This window comes from Lemur catta, chromosome 7 (genome assembly GCF_020740605.2).
Source record: "Lemur catta isolate mLemCat1 chromosome 7, mLemCat1.pri, whole genome shotgun sequence".
Lineage (NCBI taxonomy): Eukaryota > Metazoa > Chordata > Mammalia > Primates > Lemuridae > Lemur > Lemur catta.
The window spans coordinates 25,262,140-25,278,361 of record NC_059134.1 but is presented as its reverse complement, the minus strand read 5'-3'; the positions used below and the strand labels follow the sequence as shown (position 1 = coordinate 25,278,361).

General features: G+C 37.1%; 1 non-coding gene across 1 annotated transcript; it reads left to right on the top strand.

Moving 5' to 3' along the window:
* Positions 1 to 10,302: 10,302 nt before the first annotated feature.
* LOC123643129 lies at positions 10,303 to 10,394 on the top strand. Its single transcript, XR_006736688.1, has one exon. It is a non-coding gene; the product is annotated as a small nucleolar RNA SNORA28 (small nucleolar RNA).
* Positions 10,395 to 16,222: the final 5,828 nt, after the last annotated feature.

The window sequence follows — 16,222 nt, the reverse complement described above, 5'->3', positions numbered from 1 at the left end:
TATACGACAACCTGCGACAACCAGCTCAGTGGTTGGACTGAGAAGAAGCTCCAAAGCACTTCCCAAAGCCAAACGTGCAGCAAAAAAAGGTCATGGTTACAATTTGGTGGTCTGCTGCCAGTCTGATCCACTACAGCTTTCTGAATTCTGGCAAAACCATTACATCTGAGAAGTATGCTCAGCAAATCGATGAGATGCATTGAGAATTGCAACACCTGCAGCCGGCATTGGTGAATAGAAAGGGCCCAGTTCTTCTCCACGACAACGCCCAAACGCATATTGCACAACTGAGTGCACAACCAACACTTCCAAAGTTGAATGAATTGGGCAATGAAGTTTTGCCTCATCTGTCGTATTCACCTGACCTCTTGCCAACCGACTACTACTTCTTCAAGCATCTCAACAACTTTTTGCAGGGGAAACACGTCCACAACTAGCAGGATGCAGAAAATGCTTTCTAAGAGTTTGTCAAATCCTGAAGCATGGATTTTTATGTTATAGGAATAAACAAATTTGTTTCTTGTTGGCAAAAATGTGTTGATTGTAATGGTTCCTATTTTGATTAATAAAGATGTGTGGGAGCCTAGTTACAATGATTTAAAATTCATGGTATGAAACTGCAATTACTTTTGCACAGACCTAAATAAGTTCCAAAAGGTTAAATGTACTTAATTCTCAAAGTTAGAGAAACTTAAATTAAGCAATATACTCTTAAGGAGTACGTGTGTGTATATGTGTGTGTGTATGTGTGTGTGTGTGTGTGTGTAAAGATATGTACCAGAAATGATTACAAGATTCAGGAAATATTCCAGTGAGGGAGGTGGAGAGATGGCATGGAGGAACATCACATAGTTGTATAAAAATGTCAGTTTTCTAGTTTCTATGTTGGTTCACAGTATTTATCTTATTATTAAAAAATAAAAGATGGCTTGTATAAGCCAATGATCAGAGTGTTATGAAGCAAGGATTTTGAGCTCAAACATTAAAATATCAAATAATTTAGCATATTAACATACTAAGGGAGAAAAGTCGTATGATCGTCTTAATAGATGCAGAATATCACTTGTTAGAAGTCAACATCCATTCATAATTAAAGGAAAAAAAAACAATCAGACTAGGAATACAAGACAATTTACTTAAACCTGGCAAAGGGTATTTACAGACAACACTACTACCGACATCAAACATCATTCTAAATGGTGAAAGTTCAAAGCATTTCCGAGACTGGGAACTTGTCAAGGATGCTAACTACCAATTCTATTGATCATCGTGCTGGATCTTGCCAACATAGTAAGTCAATAAAAATAAATAAAAGATGTTAAGATTGTGAGGCAAGTAATAAAACTCATTACCCATAGATTATTTAATTATCTATATGGAAAACCCAAAAGAATGTATGAAATATTTTTTAGAAATAAGAATTTAGCAAGTTAATTGGATATAAAACCCACTATGGTATCCAACTTCTGATGGTTCAACTTACAATTTTTCAATTTTACAGTGGATTTATTGGAGTATTAAATGTATTTCTGACATAATATTTTAAAGTTACAATGGGTTTATCGGAACATAACCCCATCATAATTTGAGGAGCATCTGTATACAAAAGTCAGTTAAAAATGAAAATTTAAAAACATACCATTTACAATAGCATAGAAAAATAAGAAATACATAGGAATAAATTTAACAAAAGCTGCACACGTGGGCACACATGCACAGAGAATAATGGAAATGATTGATAAATTTAATTGCATTAAAATGAAGAATTTCTTTTCTCTGAATCTATGAAGAAGGCACAAGGCTGGGTGTGATGTGCACTTTTAGTCCCAGCTACTGGGGAAACTGAGACAGGAGGATTGCTTGTGCTGAGTTTGAGGTTGTAGTGAGCTATGATCCTGTGATTATGCCACTGCCCTACAGTCTGTCAGCCTGCGTGACAGAGCAAGACCCCCATCTCTTAAAAGAAAAGCCACAAACTACGTGAAGATAATTGTAAATCATATAGTTGACAAAAACTGATACCCAGCATACATAAAGAATGCCTACCAAAAAACAAACAAAAAAAAGAAACCTAGAAACCTAATAGACAAATGGAGACAATGTGAAAACAGGTATTTCATAAAAGAGGAAACTTGAATGTCCAACAAATATTAATAGGAAAAAAATGTTCACCTCACTATTAGGAAATTCATGTTTAATAGTAAGAAACTTAAATCCCCACCAAATTGGCAATTATAGAATCTGATAACACCTGGCGCTAAGTGTGTGACCATCTCAAGCACTTACTGGTGAGAATGTAAATTGGTTCAGCCATTAGGTCATTGAATATGAGATGTCTGATTTCAAATCAAAAGTTTAGTTCATTATATCTCAAACAAGAAGCAGTACAATTAATCAAAGTATGTCCCTAAACTATTGACACGGTTTTGCCATCTTAACAGTAGCTGGTTTATGCCATCAGCAAAGAAGCCTGAGGAGCGAATGGCCATGAAATCGCGAAAGGCATTTTCCACAGCTTGTTGAGAATGGAATATTTTTCCTTGCAAGATGTGGTCCACAGCCTGGAAGAAGTGGTAGTCAGTTGGTGCAAGGTCTGGTGAATACAGTGGATGACAGAGAGTTTCCAAGTCCAGCCTCTGTAGTTTGAGCAGCGTTGTTTGTGTGACATGTGGTCTTGCAAGAGGATTGGCCTGTCTCTACTGACCAATCTTGGCTGCTTAATTGCAAGTATTCTCATCATTTCGTTCGATTGGTATAGCTGCAGTAGACATCAGCTGTAAATGATTGACCAAGTTTCCCTTTTTTTTTTTTGAGACAGAGTCTCACTTTGTTGCCTGGGCTAGAGTGAGTGCTATGGCGTCAGCCTAGCTCACAGCAACCTCAAACTCCTGGGCTTAAGCGATCCTACTGCCTCAGCCTCCTGAGTAGCTGAGACTACAGGCATGCGCCACCATGTCCGGCTAATTTTTTCTATACATATTTTTAGTTGTCCAGATAATTTATTTCTATTTTTAGTAGAGATGGGGTCTCGCTAAGGCTGGTCTCGAACTCCTGACCTCAAACAATCCATCCGCCTCGGCCTCCCAGAGGGCTAGGATTACAGGTGTGAGCCACCGCGCCCGGCCAAAGTTTCTTGAAGCTATAGTGGATAACGCCAGTGCTGGACCACCAGACACCATTAGCTTTTTCTGATGAATGTTCGGTTTTGGACTGTGTTTCAGCACTTCATCTTTATCCAACTGTTCTGCCGAATGCTTGTGATTGTCAAGAACAATCCATTTTTCATCACACGTAACAATATGGTGTAGAAATGGTTCACTTTTATGTTGTGACAGCAAAGAAAGGCAAGCTTCAATATGATTTCTGATGCTTGTTTAATTCATGTGGTACCCATCTATCCAGCTTCTTTACCTTGACAGTTTGTTTCAAATGGTCCAATATTGTCAGAATAGTAACGTCAAACCTTGCTGCTAATTCACGCATAGGTTGAGATGGATTCACTTCCACTGCAGCTTTCAGCTCATCATTATTCACCTTGGTTTCAGGTCACCCACATGGCTCAAGGTTAAAATCACCAAATTTATCAAACCATTGACGTACTGTGTGTTTATCAGCCATGTCCTTCCCAAACACTTTGTTGATATTTCGAGCTGTCTGCCCTGCATTGGTTCCATGACGAACCTCATATTTGAAAATAACACAAATTTTTGACTTATCCATGGTTTCACAAAAATTGCTCTAAAAAAATTTGAAAGATAATCACAAACCAAAGCGTGCGTTTGAAAGAATGAGTTTACTTTCACAATAAAAGCAAATAAAAAAACAAGAAGTGTGAAAGTGAAACGTCAGAGATCTCAACTGTCAAACTTAGTACTTAAGGAGATCGGACATTCCATACTTAATAACCTAATACTTCAGAGATTAATTTGACATTAGTTAGTAAATTTAAATGTGTGCCTATCCTGAGATCCAGTGGTTTTACTTCTAGGTATTTAACCTAGAGAAAGTCTTGCATGTATGTGCAAGAAGACCAGTGCAAATATATTCATAGTACCCATAAAATGAGAATAACCTGAGTATTTAACATCAGTAGAATTCATAATTAATTGCAGTGTGTTTAGATGACACTGCAGTGAAAACATCTGTAGCTACATGCAGCAACATGGATGAATTTTATAGACAATTGTTGAGCAAAATAAGGCTACTAAAGAATACATATAATATGATTTGGTTTAAACTAAAAGAACAGACAAAACTAAGCAGTGTATTTTTAGGAATGTATACATAAATGGAACAACCGTGAATAAGGAATCAAAGTCAGGATAGGGGCTTACCTTTGTGAGGGAGGGAGAGTATGTGATTGCAACAGGAATAGGAAGTTTCTAAGGTTTTGGCACTATCTTCCTCACACTAAATATGTTTGCCCACATGTTTGCTTTTTCTTCTTCTTACGTATACATATGTTTTATTTTCATAGATATGTATTACATATTTTACAATAAAAATACCATTATGTAGTTCTGGCTACTTGGGAGGCTGAGGTGGGAGGATTGCTTGAGCCCAGGAATTTGAGACCAATCTGGGCAATATAATGAGACCCCCATCTCCAAAAAAAAAAAAAAAAAAAAGAAATTTAAAGATTTAAATGTGATAATGTATGAAGATCTTAACAACTGTATGGTGTATAGAAAACACTCAATAAATGTTTATTATTATTCATTGTCTTATTAATTACATCAAAATAGTTTTCTTTAATAATAGTTGTAGCTATATCCCACAAATTTTTCAAATACTGCTTTTATTTAGCTTGAAGTCTTTTAAAAATTTCCCTCAATTTCTCTCTTGGTTTTTTTCTTTAAAACAAGTGTTATTTAGTAGACCATTTTAGTTTTCAGGCATATAGGATTGTTCAGTCTCTTTCTTTTTTTTAATAATAGTGCTGCATTAGACTTAGAAAATATAGTCTGTATGAAGGTAATTTTTATGACAGTTATTGAATAAATTTATTTGTAGCTTGATATAAGAAAATGTACTTAGATGAATAAAAATACCTGCAGTGAAAATAATTTTGGTGTTGCAATTCTGAAACTCTCTGCTTCATTTTTCCTTTCTGTATTATAGTCTTGATCTTAATATCTCTGTTTTTGACAACTTAAGGCTTCTTAGTGCTGTAATTTTAATGATATTACAAAATAGACTATGATTTTGTATTTATATGTATTGTTTGGCATTAATTTAGATTACCATTAACAGTGTATAAGAGTGCCCATTTCCTTGTCCCTGGGTGAGCAGTATTGTCTAACACTCAAAAATAATTTTTGGCAATTTGAAAGTGGATATATATATATATATATATATATATATATATATACACATTTTTTCTGTTATATTTATTCCTTTACTTGTAAATAAAGTTTAACTTTTTTATACACATATTGTCCAATTTTCATTCTATGTGAATTGTTCATGCCCTTTACTAATTGTCTATTGTCAAAGCAATGTTTTTATTTTTTTTAAATTAATTTGTAAAACCTGTTTATATATTTAGGGCGGTATCATCAGCTGTTGCAATTATTTTCTACCCAATTTGGTATTTGCTTTTTTATTTCAACTTACTCTTTTTACTTTTCTTCTTTTCTTTCTCTTCTTCAGGAGCAAATATTCCCAGTCTTTTCTTCTTATTTCATGTAGAGCAGTTTAGTCTTCTTTTATTGCAGGGAGAAGATGATCATTTGGCAGCGATGATGTAGCCCAGATTGCAGAATGGAGTTGGAGGTTGAAGTATATGAGCTCTGATCCTTGCCAGTTCCGTAAGTCAATAAATAGCACATCTGTTCAGACAGGTTCTGGATAGTAGATAACTCTGAAATATAATCTTCCTTGTAATACAATAGTGACCTCAAATTTAAGCATGTCAAGAATCTATAACCTTCTGACTCCTTGCAAAATTTTGTCTCAGGTGACTTCAATATACTGTGCATACTTTATCAAGTAATCCCAGGGAAAACATCTATCTATAGTGAAAGCATAGCATCGACATTTGTCAAAGGTCAGAGCTTCAGAAATTTAGTTTAATAATAAATCTATAAACTGCTAGTATTTTTATATTGTGATGGTAAAAAAATGTTGCAGTTTTTCTTTTTTACATGTTTTAGTTCCTACCAAGAGTTTCTAAGCACATTGTTTTTCTACTAAAATCCAATCTGTTCCACCTTTTTGACTGAGAAAAGCTAAATCTTTTCTTTTTTGGGGAAAAAAGGTCTTTTTTAAGGAGATCTATTCTAATCCTAAAAACATGTAGGAAAAAGGCGTAGGAAATATGTAAGCCTGCACAGGCTTCCCCACATTCCCAAAACTACTTAAGATGATCCCAAAATAGGACAGATCCTAAATAGGCTCTGGAAATGGGAGGAAGGCCATCCGCATGCCTCATTACCAGAGATCATCTATGTACTGTAGAGCAGGAGGAGCCATGGTGAAAGAAGACATTAGAATTAGCCTGCAATACTGCTTCCTGAAGACCCATCAGACTCCCAGGAAATTATGGGAGAACCCCACTGATATCCTCTCATTTAGAGGGATGAGAGCTAATGGTGGTGGGTGGGTGGGAGTAGGCTGTGGGACAGAAAGTGAGCTCTCCGTGCAGTGAATCAACAGCATCTGAAGCAGTGGGCTGAGAGGCTACATCAAGGTGTCGTCTGTGGGCAATGGGGCTTCTCACTGACTCCACTGGGCTGTTGCGTGGGACAGTGGTCAGTGGCCTTAGAAAGGAGAAAGAGCCCCGTAATAATCACCGCAGAACAATTATTTAACAAACGCTTATCTAGCCTTTATTATATCCCAGGTGTTATTTTCAATTAGTGGTTCTTGACTGGAGGTGGTTTTGTTCTCCCCCTGCTAGGGGGCTTTTGGAAACGTCTTGAGACATTTTGGTTGGTTCAAGTGGGAGGGGGCTGCTACTCGCATCTAGTGGGTTAGAGACCAAGGATTCTGCTAAACATTCTAAAATGCAGAGGATAGACACCACAACAGAGAATTATCAGTCCCCAAATACGCTGTTTAGATTGTAAAACCTTGTTTTATGTATTTAACAAGTATTAATGCATTTAGTTCTCATAGCAACCCCATGAAAGGTGCTCATTTTTCAAGTGAGGAAATTGAGGCAGATAGGTAACTTGCCCAGTGGCATACAGCTAATGGAGGGGCCAGATCAAAGGGAAAGGTGCATGCTAGACAAATGCAGGCTTTACAGAGAGGAGCTGTGGCATTAATACAAGCCTAAGTAAAATTTAAAGTAAAATGATTTATAGGGAGGATACTTTTTTAATAGAAAAGTATAATTCACAATGAAAATATTTTAGGTACAAAACTTTGGACACTAAATAATATAACCTTGAAATAGGTAAAACAAAAACTTTTAGACATATAAGGAATAATTTAAATATAGTAGTAATTTTTTAAAAACCTTAAATGTCTTCAATTTTGGGTTTTAAAAAAAGAAAAAAAAATTCAGCCTTATTGAAGTATAATTAACTTACAAGAAAGTTCACAAATGTAAAGTATATAATTTCTTAAATTTTCATACATGTTTATACCTGTGAAATAATGCCACAGTCAAGATAATGAGCATGCCTAGCACTCCAGAAGTTTTCTTGTGCTTGTTAATAATCCTTCTGTCCACCCACTCCCTGCCTTTCCTCTAGTTCCTAGTCAACCACTGATCTGCTTTTCTGTCACTATGGATGAATTTGCATCTTCTGGTGTTTTATGTAAATAAAATCATACTATATGTACTCTTTGTTTTGTATGTCTTCTTTCACGCAGAATATTTATTTTGTGATGTCCATGTTGTTGCAAGTAACAACAATTCCTTCCTTTTTGTTGCTCATTTCATTGTATGGCTATATCACAATTTATTTATCCATTCACCTTTTGATGGACATTTGGGTTGTTTCCAGTTTTTGGCTATTACAAAGAAAGATACTATGAACATTCATAAACAAGTCTTTGCATGGACATATGCTCTTGTTTCTCTTGAGAAAATACCTAGGAATGGAATGGTTGGGTCATATGGTGAGTATATGTTTGACATTTTAAGAAATAGCTGAATCATTATTATTCCATTTTACCTTCTCACCAGCTATGTGAACAAGTTCCAGTTGCTCCATATCCTCACCAACATTTAGTATAGTTAGTCATTAGAATTTTAGACATTTTTATAGGTGTATAGTGGTATCTCATTGTAGTTTTAATTTGCATTTTCCTAATGTGAAAGACTAATGGTGTTGAGTATCTTTTCATGTATTTATTTGTCATCTGTATGTGTTCTTTGGTGAAATTTCTGTTCAGATATTTTGCCCATTTAGAAACAGAACCAATAGAGTGTGTGTGTGTGTGTGTGTACACAGAGAGAGTGAGGTACATATTTTAAGGAATTGGCTCACGTTATTGTGGGGGCTAGAAAGTCTAAGATCTGTAGGGCAGGCTGGGGTCCCAGGGAAGAGCTGATGCAGTCTAAAGTCCAAAGGCAGTCTGGAGGCAGAATTCCTTCTTCCTTGTGGGACCTCATTTTTTTTCTCTTAAGGCCTTCCTCTTCCTTCACCTGACTGTATAAGGCCCAACTACATTCTGGAGAGTAATCTGCTTTACTCAAAGTCTACTGTCTTAAATGTTAATTACATTTAAAATACTTTTATAGCAATATCTGGACTGGTGTTTGGCCAAAAACAAGAGTACTATGGCCTAGCCAAGTTGGCACTTAAAATTAACCATCACGAGTTGTTTGTTCTCTGAGTTTTGAGAGTTCTTTTTATATTTTGGATTCAAGTCCTTTATCAGATATGTGGTTGGCAAGTATTTCCTCCTAGTCTGGCTTGTATTTTCATTCTATTAACAGTGTTTTTCTAAGAGAATTTCTTTTTCTTTTTTTTTTTAATTTTTTTTTTTTTTTTTTTTTTTTTTTTTGAGACAGAGTGTCACTTTGTTGCCCGGGCTAGAGTGAGTGCCGTGGCATCAGCCTAGCTCACAGCAACCTCAGACTCCTGGGCTTAAGCGATCCTACTGCCTCAGCCTCCCTAGTAGCTGGGACTACAGGCATGAGCCACCATGCCCGGCTAATTTTTTTTGTATATATATTTTTAGTTGGCCAGATAATTTCTTTCTATTTTTAGTAGAGACGGGGTCTCACTCTTGCTCAGGCTGGTCTCGAACTCCTGACCTCGAGCGATCCACCCGCCTCGGCCTCCCAGAGCTAGGATTACAGGCGTGAGCCACCGCGCCCGGCTTTTTTTTAATTTTTAAAAAAATTTCAGCCCACGTGTTTTAGGTTAAGCAGCTGTGGGGGTGGTCCCATTTAGAGAATTTCTTAATTTTGATTAAGTCCACTTCATCAACTTTTTCTTAGTAAAAAATTTTGTCATATCTAAGAAATCTTTGCCTAGACAAAGGCATAAAGATTTTATCCTTTGTTTTCCTCTAGAAGCTTATAGGTTTAGGATTTACTCCAAGGTCTATAATTCATTTTTAGTTAATTTTTTGTGATGGTGTGAGGTATGAATTGAAGTTCACTTGTTGCATATGGATATTCAATTGTTCCAGCACCATTTGTTGTAAAACAGTAGTATTTTTTTACAGACTAAGTATGAAAACACATATAATGGTATAAATAGCAGAATTAATAGTATGTCCTCATTTAGAGGCTACAGATTCTTTAAATGTTTAGGGAGCATTTGCAAAAATTGATCTTATTAGTCATATATAAACTATTCATTTGGGTCATAGAACAATAAAACTGGAAATTAATAATAAAGTACAACCAACAAAAAGCACAGAAAACACCATGTCCTCATCTTATTTCTGATATGGTCAAGAAAGCCCTTTCAGTCAGGACTCCAGAGAAGCTGCCGCTGTTGTTCAATTCCCATTGGTTGGTCTTGAGCCCTGCCTTATCTCTTTCAAATATGTTGTCAGTAATTAATGCCAGCCTTGGTAAACAATTTAGATGATGTGATGATCAGCCTATAGAAAAACTTAGTTAAGTCACCAGGGCATGATGCCTTTCAGGAAAATTGTATTTCCTAGGGACTGAAGAGACTAAAAGCAAAAAACAAACACACACTCCTCCAGCCCCCTGCCCCCCACATTAGAAGTAGTGTATACTCTCTTTTATAGGTTTGCCCAAATTAGGGATCACTCCCACTTTTTGGTCTTAGACTTACTTTGGTTCTTTTAATCCTCCATTATTTGGAAATTTTAGGACACGAAGAGAAATCAAAGGGTTTAGTACTTTTGATTTCCAATAAAAGGCGATGCTGAGCTTGCCATAGCAAAACAGTCTAACCTATTCCAGTGTTCTCTCTTGTTGTGAGACAAGCTGTTACATAGACTTAAACAGTGTAAAAAAAATGCAGTGCTAAGTAACATTTGGTTTCCAGCCCCATGGCTACTTCTAGCACATGCAGAGTCTCTGAAGATTACGAAAAGGCACCTCTTCCTGTGGGCTGAAGCAGCCTCATGCTAGTATGCACAGGCTCGGAAGACAGAACACACACCGAACACAAACTGCAAAGTTTTATGTCGTGGCTTTATCTAGGCCTCTCTTACTCTTTTAATTTCCCTAAACCTTCTAAAGAGTGGTGGGGGTATGTTGTAGTTTGTTTAGGCTGCTATAACAATATGTTGTAGACTGAGTGTCTTATAAATAACAGAAACTTATTTCTCACAGTTCTGGAGGCTCAGAAGTCCAAGATCAAAGTGCCGGCAGATTTGCTATCTGGTGAGGACCCACTTTGTAGTTCATAGATGACACCTTCTTGCTGTGTCCTTATGTGGTGGAAGGGTGAGCTAGCTCTGTGTTCTCTTTTATAAGGGCACTAATCCCAGTCCTGGAGGCTCTGCCTAATGGCAGACAACTGTTTCAAATGGAGCAGGGAAGGCCTTTTCTTGTCTTCTCATGGCAGTCACATGGGTCCATGATGTCATTCTATCATAACTGGCTTTCCTTGTTTGGGAAATGAGGGACAAGTTTTTTTTTTTAACCCCTCCTGCTACCCCCTCACCCTCTGAATCTCCACTGTCCATCATTCCGTACTTTGCTTCCATGTGTACATACTATTTAGCTCTTACGAGTGAGAACATGCTTTGTCTTTGTGTGTCTGGGTTGTTTCGCTTAAGAAAATGGCCTCCAGTTCCACCCATGTTGTTGCAAAAGACATGATTTCATTCTTTTTTATAGCTATATATTTTCTTTGTCCAGTCCTCCATTGGATACTTAGGATGGATACTTAGGTTGATTCCATATCTTTGCTATTATGAATAGTGCCATGATAAACATATGAGTGCAGGTACCTTTTTTTAATATATTGATTTCTTTTCCTTTGAGTAGATACCCAGAAGTGGGATTGCTGGATCATATGGTAGTTCTATTTTTAGTTCTTTAAGAAATCCCTACTGTTTTCCGTTGAGGTTACATTAATTTGCATTCCCACCAACAGTGTGTGAGAATTCCCTTTTCTCTGCATCCTTGCCAATGCAACTTTTGTTTTGCATTTTTTAAAATCTCTTTTCAGCTGGGCATGGTGGCTCATGCACAGCACTTAGGGAGGCCAAGGTGGGAGGATTGCTTGAGGCCCAGGAGTTCAAGACCAGCCTGGGCAACATAGTGAGATCCTGTCTCTTAAAAAAAAAATTTGCTGGGCGTGGTGGTGTGCACCTATAGTCCCAGCTACGCAGGAGGCTGAAGGAGGAGGATCACTTGAGCCCAGGAGTACAAGGCTACAGTGAGCTTTGATTGCACCCCTGCACTCCAGCCTGGGTGACAGAGTGAGACCTTGTCTCTAAAAAAAGTCTAATAAAATGTATTAAATTAAATGTATTTTCTAATGTATTTCCTAATAAAATATCAGTATTGTCTTCAAAGAGGTTTTTGAGTAAGTGATTTTTAAAGTGTTATTTTTTTCATCTTCAAGTATAGACTATCTGGGAAAGAGGCAGATAGGCATTGCTATAAGTGAAGAATAAGAAATAATCATAATCTGCTATTTTCATCTCTTTCTCTAAGAAAAGGAATATTAGGTGATGATGAGGGTGTCAGGATTTTTCTGAGCATTTCCCGAAATACTACTTTCCCCAAGTCAGTCTTGGGACAGTGATTAAATCAGATTAGATTATATCAAGCACATATAGTTTTCTTGCTTCTTTGCTGAGCAATTTTAGTTTTTGATTTTCTCAACATTTCCTTCTTTAGAATAGGGTATGTTGACTAAAGGGAAGAAAAATCAGGCTTTTAAGGAATTAAAGTTAGTTTTAATCAGAAGTCTTACCGAGGACTCCAGACTGAGGCCTGCAGCCTGGGAGCAGCCCTTTGGAGAGGTTCCATCACACTGCTCTGGCAGTGTTTCAGCCACTGCTTGTGTGTACATGTGGTGGAGGTTCAGCACATGAACAGTCACATCAGAGTCTGGGTGCAGGAGAACGTCTGGTTATAGAGTACGGAGGCATAATCACTAACACCATCAGATGTCACTTTATGTGTAGGAAAAGGCAGGGGCTAGGGTCGTCTATCTTTGAAGAGATACAGTGACTCAAGCTAGAGACATGGGGGCCCATGTGTCCTATCCTGTTTTGTCTTCAAAGTGTCTTTCCAGAAAGCTGCAGGTTGTCACACAGTCGGGGACTTTGTGAAATTATGTTGGGCAAGTACAGATGAGCAAACATGAGTTCTTACATTTGTTACTTTGTTTCACAGTTTTTTGCCTCATCTTTGCAACATCAAAGAATGTTTTTGTAAAAACAAGCAGTGTGTTAAAGGTGAATTCAATAATCTATATCTAGAGAAATAGAAAAACTATATATAGCTTTAAAATGGCAAATTTCGTTACTTCTAATCCACAAGGTTTCAAAAAATTGAAGTTTAACTAAGGAACTCCATTATAATGGATAAAGGGTTATGATACATTGTTAATTTAAAAACAAATTAAAAAACAGAAAAAAGTATGATCCCAATTTTCAAGAGTTATATGTACAGAGGTTATAAAACTGAATAGAAAATTCTGTTACAGACTGTTTTGGTTTACAAAGCTGTTTTGTATTTAGGGTACATTGAATTGTTTAATTGGAAGAAACTTTTAGAAATTGTTTATCTTAATAAAAAGCAGTTTTAAAATTATGTCTCAAATTTTTGGAAAATTTGATGACTAGGATTGAGGAAATTGCCATTTTGAAACTCTAAAGCCAGATTACCTGGGTTCAAATCCTAGTTTTGCTACTAATTAATTCTGTGACCTTGGGCCAGTGAGTAGCTTTTCTGTGGCTCAGTTTCTTCATCTGTAAAATGGGAATAATTCTAGTAATTAGAAGATAAAATTGATAGAATATGCTGATGGGCTTATATGTGTGTTTGAGAGAGAGTGTTGGGATGGGAGGGAAGGTGGGGAGGGAGAAAGGGGAGTGAGGGGGAAAGAGAGAGAGAGAGAGAGAGAGAAAGAGAAAGAGAAATACACATTCAAGGTTTCAGTAAATGAAGGTGTCCTTTATGGAACAGAGAAAAATATAGGAGGACAAAGAGGTCGTGGAGGGAAAATCAGTTTGCTTTTTTGTAGTTAAGTTTCAGTTGCCTGTTAGCCATTCAGGGAGAGATGTAGATTAGGTAGTGGACATACAAGTTTGGCTTTTAGAAGAAAGGTCAGGGCTGGAGATAGATTTGGGAGTCATCCATATATGCATGGCATTTCAAATCACGAGACTGGATGTGATCACCAAAGGAATGATTGTGGTTAGAGAAAAAAATCCAAAGACTGAGCCCCAGGGCACTCTGACATTTAGATGTCAGAGAGAGAGAGAGAGAGAGAGACTGACTAGCAAAGGAAATGGAAAAGGATCAGCCTAATAATATAGGAAGAAACCGGGGGAGTCTGGTGTTTAGAAACCAGTTTATTGTGATTAATTGAATTAAACACTGTTTACACTGTCAAGTATATCAAGGAAGACTTAACAGCTGTCACTCCATTTAGCCAGTCAGCAGATTGGTAACTTTGGTGAGAGCAGTTTTGGTGAAGGGGTGTAGACAAAAGCCTGATTGGAATGATTTCAAGAGAGAATAGAAGGAAGGAAATAGGAGCAGCAAATATAGACATTAAAAAAAATGTTTTGCAATAAAGTTGAAAAATGATATGTAATGTCTTTGAAATAATAGGTGACATTCACTGAGTACTTACTATATGACAAACACTGTTGAAACTGCCCTTTGTAAAATTATTAATAATAAAGGGCCACAAGATGGGAAATGTGTGTGTGTGGGAAAACACAAACACACACACACACACACACACACACACAACCAGCCATTGTTCACTAGCTTGCTTTCCTATGATTCCTTACTACTCAGGAGTCATATAGCTCGGTGGCCCCCAACCTTTTTGGCACTAGGGACTGGTTTCGTGGAAGACAGTTTTTCCATGGACAGGGGTAGAAGGGGCGGTGGAGCTTTGTGGCCCAGTCCCTAACAGGCTTTGGACCAGTACTGTGGGGTTGGGGGTTGGGGACCGCAGATAGAGCTGACGGTCATAAAGACTCAACTTTCTTCATTGCTCCCATAGATAACATCACCCTTGTGAAACCTAAGGTTAGTTTTTGAGATATCTTCCGGGCTCTGTATTCTGGTGGAACAGCTGACCCACCCAGACAAGTGGCCCATACCAAGGAATTAACTCACCTGCTCTTATGACTCCTACCTAAGAACCGACTCAGAAAAGAAGAAAATTTCTACACCCCTGTGGTTCTGCTATGAACCCAGCCAATTAGCAGGCCCAATTGCCTAGCCCTTTGCCTGCCAAACTATCTTTAAAAACCCTTTCTTGCAAATTCTCAGGAAGACAGATATGAGAACTTCTTCTATCTCCTTGCATTGCGCCTGCGATATTAAACTTTTCTCTGCTGTAACCTGTTGTCTGAGTGTATTGGCTTCCTCTTGAGCAGTGGGCAATGCACCTGGTAAGGCTGTAACTCAGGTACTTGTATTAACTTTTTAAATGAGGAATAAGGAATACAGGAAGTCTTGCTTTGCATAATTGTATAGGACCGTGCAAACTAAAAGTATGCAAAGCAATCTTAATAGGTAAAATTACGATTGTCCTGGGAAATTTAAAAATTTTTATGAAATTTATAAAATTTTATTAATTTGGAAGTGAAAAAATAGCAATACTAATATTTATTTATAGTGCACTGTAAGACATTAGAAACATTGAAAATTAAAGTTAAATTTTATTTTAAAAAACTTAAGAGTAGTTTGAACAGTGTTTGCCCTCTCATCATATAACTTACATATGAAGCAAGCATCATTTCTGTTTGTCATACTCCTTTCTGTGTTTGGATGAGCTTCCAACGTTTTAGCCTTTCTTCTCTCAATCTTGTGAAGTATCTCTGGGAGTTCATTACTGTGAACTTTTTTGCTGGTGTCATTTCCCCTGGGACCTTTTTGTCACAACCAGTTTTCTTGTTTATGTCCCTTAGGTTCACCTCCATGAAGTCTCTCAGGTGTCATATCTGGAGCTTTCAAACAGTGGCAATGTCAACATTCCCATGGTCAGCTCTTTATTCTTTAACTCCATTTAGCATCACTTTTTGTTTCTTTGCTGCAGTTTCATCTTGGCTGGCCAATTCCCTCTTTTGATTATCTCGTTTTATAAAATGTCATGTAGATTTATCATTGGGAGACAAGGAAGCAACACAGCTGCACACTTTGCTGTCTCTGCCTGAACTGAATGACACACAGTGGCCAGTCACTGGCAGACTTGGAAAAAGTGATGTGATTGGTCCCTGACCACAATGCCTATCTGTTATTTATGTAGCGGTTTGTGTACTGAGGAGCTAGTAGTGAAATTTGTACTTCATGTAATTATTCATATTTAATATACATGGTAACTGAAATTTGAACTATGTTGTTGAGGGACTGGTGCACTTTAACTAAATTATGGTAACTAAAATTCCTGTGCAAATCAGAACTGTGCAAAACGAGGACTTCTAGTTATAGCTTTAAAGTAAAATATTTGTTAGTAAAAAGATGTACATATTTTTAAAAAACCTGATCTGATTGTACATATATCTCTCTATAATGCTACAAATAGGATAGTGTCACTCAAATAAGCTCTTCAGAAGACCCAGTGGGCACCCATCAAAGCACTTCTTCCTTTTCTTTCTACCTTTATTTATCTTTCCACCAATATTT